We start from the raw sequence: 7121 nt of genomic DNA, 5'->3' as shown, positions 1-7121 counted from the left end.
TTTAGATAAGGTCCACCTCCACAATTTTCTTGTAAATGACAGCATTTCCAGGGTTTCGACTATGCTGAATACGAAACTCGCATTGAAATTTTGCAGAAATAATTAGTTATCGATATATAAAAAGTTGTATTATGCATTGTATTATTTGGCGGCCATCTTTTTTTACGCGCGTGCAGGGTCAGTCATAGATGAGTAGTCTGTTTATGGCACGCGTGCACGCGCGTAAAAAATGGCCGCCAAATAATACAATGCATAATACAACTTTTTATATCTCGATAACTACTTATTTCTGCAAAATTTCAATGCGATTTTCGCATTCAGCATAGTCGAAACCCCATATAAGTCGTCATTTAAAAGAAAATTGTTGAGGTGGACTTAATCTGAAAATTTACCCTCTGCCTTTTGTTTTTATTTAAAATTTTGGTAAATGTTTCGTTTAGGTCCACCTCCACAATTTTCTTAAAAATGACGACATTATAGGTTTTCGACTATGCTGAATACGAAAATCGAATGGAAATTTTGCAGAGATAAGTAGTTATCAAGATAGAAAAAAATGCATTATGCACGGTAATTTTGGCGGCCATTTTTTTACGCGCATGCGCGCGCGCCCTAAGCAATCAGAATTTTACACGAGGGAAAAAAAACAAGATGGCCGCCAAAATTACCGTGCATAATGCATTTTTTTCTATCTTGATAACTACTTATCTCTGCAATATTTCAATGCGATTTTCGTATTCAGCATAGTCGAAAACCTATAAATGTCGTCATTTTAAAGAAAATTGTGGAGGTGGACCTAAACGAAACATTTACCAAAATTTTTGGCGTAAGTTCAGAATTTAACCTGATTTAAAAAAAAAAAAAAAGAAAAAAAAGAAAAATATATTACTACTCGCCATGGAACAAAGAAGTAAATTCCAAAAATCACTTAAATTTATCAAGGAATTCTTCTTTTAATATAGAAAATAATGTTTTTCAATTAGACCACTCAAGATAAAACAAGTTTTGTAATGGCTACGATTTACTATCAAAATTGCTAAATAATCGTAAGAAAAATGATTTTTTATATATAAAAACTATTTGAACAATTTAATTCATTTTTGGAATATAACATTTTCGTTTCATGACACGTACGTAAATTGTAAAAATTTTTACCGTTTTTTTTCTTTTTCTTCTTCTTCTTATTATTATTATTATTAATAATAATAATAATAATAAGAAGAAGAAGAAGAAGAAGAAGAAGAAGAAGAAGAAGAAGAAGAAGACGATAGTGTGTTATTTTCTGTGTCACGCTTACATCAGGGTCATTTAATTGTTATGTACTTCCATTTCTTGTAATAAATAATTTTACAAAGAATTCTTCATAAGTTTTGGTTTCAGTTTTGATTATAGCTTATGGCACTCAGATGGTCTATTTTTTTAATATGAATAATTTTATCAAGAATTCTTCATAAGTTTTGGTTTAGGTTTCGATTATAGCTGAAGGAGCTCAAGTTATATATATATATATATATATATATATATATATATATATATATATATATATATATATATATAACTTGAGCTCCTTCAGCTATAAACCTTAATTAATTTTTAAAACTTAATTTACTTGATTCTTCCGGCCTTGGCAGACGTCTTTTAAATATTCTCTCCAGTGCTTTTTCTGTGCACATTTGAACTTTTCTTTTAATGACTTTGAACTCATTCCATTTGTGATTTTTTTCCTAGGAATTCTGCCTTTTGGATCATTTTGGACCATCTTCCAGTTATGCGATTCCTTTGGAACTTACCTGTTGGATTGGAAATTTTTAATTCGACCTTGTTTAGATTTTACCATTCTTGGATTTTTTACCCTTCACCGGACTATCCATTCATGTGAAATCTTTTTATCATTTTTCTTTTACCTCCTATTCCCCTTACCTCACCCTTTTTTTTAACCAAGTAAGATCTGTGACTTACTTGTAGTTTCATTAAATACTTTCATATGCAAAATCCGATCCTGCATTTTGCTAATTCCTGCCCTCTGATGAGAAGGAGAGTATTTCTTCGAAACTCCGCAGATTAAGGACTATCCACTTATCTTGTGCTTCCTTTTTAAAATTAAATATGTTTTTAACTCTTTTTCAAGATGTTTTTTAACATGTTTTATTAATCATTTGTTCATTATATATATATATATATTTCTTCATAAGCTTTGGTTTCGATTCAATATGGATATTTTTTATTTTCGAAATCACAACTTTATAATATATAAGAATCAATAGAAAATTGACTTTATATATAGAGTTGATATGCGAAACCTGCAGGAATTAAAATATCATATTTAAGCGTATGTTACGACCGGACTACGTCGAGCGTCTCTGTTCGCTTACATAAATACTTTTGCAGTTTTAACAAAAGAGCTACAATAATATTAGGGTGTCTCCATATACACGGAATGTCCACAGAATGTCCATTGACAACAAACGACTCTATAGGCAATACTCTTGTATATAATCAATGTATGCGTTCATAGTTTTCTTTAGTTGGGGAATTGCTTGAGACAAGGCATGAAGCCACTTAATATAAGGAGCAAACAACAACAAAAGATGATTGTCAAAAAGACAGGAGATGTCTATTGATCTTAGTCTTGGAAATACCAAGGCTGCAAGTAGGAGGAAAACAGAAAGGAAAGAGAAAGTTCCACATTTCAGCTCTTGGAAAGAAGTTACTGGAAAATAAGTTTTGTTACAAGGAGATATGAAAGCATCGAATTAATGGCAACCACTAGACCAACGATTTGAACGAACTGGAAGAAACAAAGTACGAAATAGATGAGAGAATTGTGGAGAACACTAATAGTATTTCTAGAAAAGACTGAGACTAGCAGCATTACATCTTTGAGAAAGAGATTGCAGTGAAGAGGAAAGGCTGTGGCCAATCAAATTACAAATACGTTTCTGCAATTTATAAAGAACCCTCAAATGGAACTCTAGAAGTGTAAGCCATGTTCAGTTTCAGAACAGTTTCCGATGGTTCGTTGTTCTACACAAGTCCTGAGAGGTGACTGGTTTGCAGTAGACAGAACAGTTTCCGATGGTTCGTTGTTCTACACAAGTCCTGAGAGGTGACTGGTTTGCAATAGACAGAACAGTTTCCGATGGTTCGTTGTTCTACACAAGTCCTGAGAGGTGACTGGTTTGCAGTAGACAGGACAGTTTCCGATGGTTCGTTGTTCTACACAAGTTCTGAGAGGTGACTGGTTTGCAGTAGACAGAACAGTTTCCGATGGTTCGTTGTTCTACACAAGTTCTGAGAGGTGACTGGTTTGCAGTAGACAGAACAGTTTCCGATGGTTCGTTGTTCTACACAAGTCCTGAGAGGTGACTGGTTTGCAAGTAGACAGTTCTTGAGTTGGAATCCACAAAGCAAAAAATTCTTCCTGTGTTGAGACGGAAAAAATATATGCGAAATTGCTACTAAAAGTGTTAATATTTATGGAGCAATTCTGGTTTCTGATTGGTTGATAGCAGAATGTGAATTAATTTGATTCCTCAGTCCCTAGCTGCATTGTTTATAAATAGAATCTCCCGACTATGCGAGATCATACCCCCATTATATTCCAAAAATATTGTAACAGAAACAGAGATTCCCCAACCCAAATATGACAACAGTACTCCATACATGGTTCGATAGTAGATTTGTAGAGATAGAAAACAGTCTCAGATGCGAGAAAGAGTTTAGGGCGATAGAAAAAAACGATTTTACAAGAAGCAAAAAGAGCAATGGAGCTAACATATGAATTCCAAGAAATATTTGATGAGAAAGGAAGTTTTAGAGTCGATCTCACATGGAGAGCATTGCCGACCATAAGAATCTCAGACAGACAAGGAACACACCTACGATTGAAAGACAGGAGCTGAGTCTTAATGGGATGAAATAAAACAAGCCACATCTTATACCACTTCATAACTGAACCCAGGTCAACTTCCAGATCAGCTGCATATTTCAAGTGGTTTGAGGAAGATTGAGGAGCAGCAATACAAGAATAGTGTCACCAGAATAAATGTTAATTTTCAGAATAATATTTTCTGGAAGGCCATTTACATAGAGAAGAAACATTTGGACCTTGAGGAATAGCGAGGACGATTTATCTCATAACATCAACCTTATTTTACTCAGGAATTTGAAGTAAATCAGAAACTTGCCGAAGACGTTATACAAAAATAAAGTTGTCATGTATAAGATAATTGTTAATTTATTGTTCTGCTCTAATCACTCTCATCATAGTGTCATTCATGGTTGCTTCATCATTTGCTATCATTGCCATCATTGTTATAGTTGCGAGCCCTGGTTGTTTTTTTTTTTGTTTTTTTTTTTTGTTTAGTGATACAAACAAGGGTGATAGGCAGAGGTAATACTTTTAGCAAGTAGCACGCCATGTCCTTCTCAAGAAAGTTAATCTACTACAGGCCCTCACCTATCATCCAGCTCCCACTTGTGGCTCCTTGAAGCTGGTGTATGCAACAGTGGCCACTTCATGGATAACAGCTTTAGCGGGCCAGGTAAACTGGTTGAAAGTAAACAGTCTGGTCTCTGATCCTCTGCTGAGTCTTAAAACCGGCTGTGCCAACCCTATTGCATGTGAATTTCGTTATCCAATTATTGTAAAGGTGGTGGCTGCAAGCATCGTGAAACGCTCTAGAGCATTCGAAGTAGTTCTGACCTTCCACTATAGTCTGCCAGTATCCCATAACAGTTTCTGTGCCATTGAATTAAGGCTTCCCAAATTGTGAGAGTGGAATTAGTCTTGTGCAACGATTTTCTCGCTATAAGATTATTCATGCACAGGTCTGTTTTGCAAACCCATTGCTAACACTTACATGTAAGCGCACACTTCCAAGTATCACAACGATGTGTACACGGTGGAGGTAAACACTGGCAGTTGTAGTCCCAATCTGGCACATGAGCGGTCCATGGAAAAGTGATTGTTTTATTTCCTGAGGTGACAGGAGAGTCCAGTAGCACTCACGGATAATTGGGCAGCCTCTTTAGGACGTCACTGTCCAACCACACGTGTGGGAGGGGACTAGAAAAGTTGTCCCAAGAAAATTCTTATCCTTCCTAGTCTGGTCTAGTTACTGCGGTTGAGGGAGTCATCCTTGTTGTGGTCGCAAAATACAGAATAACAAAAAAATTCAAACTAATATTAGGAACATAGAATGACCAAACACTATTGGATATGACCTTAAACTATATCCAGTGGTGAGTCCCCAGCTTGTGGGCTTTAGGGAGTGTCGAGCCACCCTTTAATTGCCATTGCTCCCAGGTCCACTCTGACCCGGAGTGGTAGTACCTGTTAGGGTCCCAACTATGTGTTAAATAGAAACCGACTTGAAAACAACAAATATATTCTATTAAAAAATTTTCTTCAAAATCTTTGGATTCGGCATTAAATAACCTGAAAAGGGTTGATATGCCGTAAAACAAAAACAACCAAACCAAACTAATACATCAAGATCAGAAAGACGAACAGCACTTGATGCAAATTACCTTCAACCTTATGAGATAGATATTTCAGACTTTATCAAAACAAGACTCACACACGAGGGTTCGTTCAGAGAGGAACGAGGTAGACATACCTTTTTCTAAAAAGGAAAACCCGAGGATGCAGATAGAATCCATGGTAGGATATTTCGTCAGAACAACCCTCCTCAAAATCATTCCACCATTCAAGTTGAAATCAACGAATGTCTTATAAAGCTGAGAAAACGTCGGATCAAATCAAAATATCTTACTATCATCAGTGCTTATCCTTTCACCCTCATTTGATGAAACGAAAGAAAAATTCCTTGAAGAGTTTGATGAGGACATTAGAGCCGCCACTCAGAAATGACAACTGATAATGTTTGGGAATTTCGATGCGAGAGTGGAAAGTGATGACAAAAACTGGGAAGCACTTCTCAGAAGGACAAGAATTAGACAAGATCAATGACAACAGACTGCTACTTCTCAACAAATGCACAGAACACAGCCTCTGCATTATTAACACCTACTTCAGGATGGCCAAGAAATATGAAATTACATGGATGCATCCAAGGTCTAAAAAGTCTGGCACATGATAAACTCTATCATTTTACGTAAACCAGTGACGTGCGACGGACATGCGTCATGAGAGGTGCTGAATGCTGGACACACCACAAAATTATCAGGACTGTAATGATACTGATCAATCTCACAGAAAAAAGCCCAAGACCGTTAGAGTCTCATTCAACATTGCTAGGCTAAAAGGTCCAGCTGACCTAAAGTTCCAGCAGCAGCAGCAGTTTACATCAAATTTCAAGATGGTCGTAACTCAAAGGATGGCATTGCAACATGGAGATCGTTTCCGAAACTGTTCAGGAAAATCTTGGGGCTAAGAGGAGAGTTTTTTTGGGTTTTTTTTTACATAGGCATCGCCACTTATCAAGGCTAAGAGGCCACTCAAGGATAAGGGTTAAAGAGTGTGCAGTAGAAATTGGACAATATAGTAATCGTTAGTAATGGAAATTCGGTAAATTTGTTAACTTATATGGAACAGCTCATCAAAAACTTGTTTACATTAGACTTGAAGACAACCATATTGAAGTCAGCTGGAAAGTAGGAAACTGGAAGAAAATTCCATAGGCGTGCAATTCTAAGAAAGAATCTTTGTTCCTGGAATCTGCGTTTAGGTTTAAGCACAGATAAAGAGTGGGGGAAATTAGTGATAGTATTTTCTGCTAGACAGGTGTTTTTTGTGAAAGTTTGGTGGGGTAGGACCATAGATTGGAGCTCAGTCGAGCACTTGCCATGAAAATAACGATTAAGCAGATACAAATTCGCAACATCTCTTCTGTGAGAAAAAGGTTGCAGGGAAGAGAAAAGGCATCCCCTACGAGGCTACAAAGTCTATTTTGAACTCTATCAAGGCAGGATAAATCCTTTCTAGCAGCTCCTGCCCAGATGTGGCAACAGTACTCCATTCTTGGATGTACCTGGCTCTTATATAGATAGAGAATTTCATCAGCAGTGAGATATCTACTGAATCAATAGAAGGATCCCAGCATTTTTCCAGCGGCCTTGGCAATGGATTTATAAGTTTATGAAAACTGGTTCGATCAGAA

The sequence above is a fragment of the Euprymna scolopes genome, chromosome 45 (assembly GCF_053919585.1).
Source record: "Euprymna scolopes isolate OS-2025 chromosome 45, ASM5391958v1, whole genome shotgun sequence".
NCBI lineage: Eukaryota > Metazoa > Mollusca > Cephalopoda > Sepiida > Sepiolidae > Euprymna > Euprymna scolopes.
Note: the sequence above shows the minus strand (reverse complement) of the source record.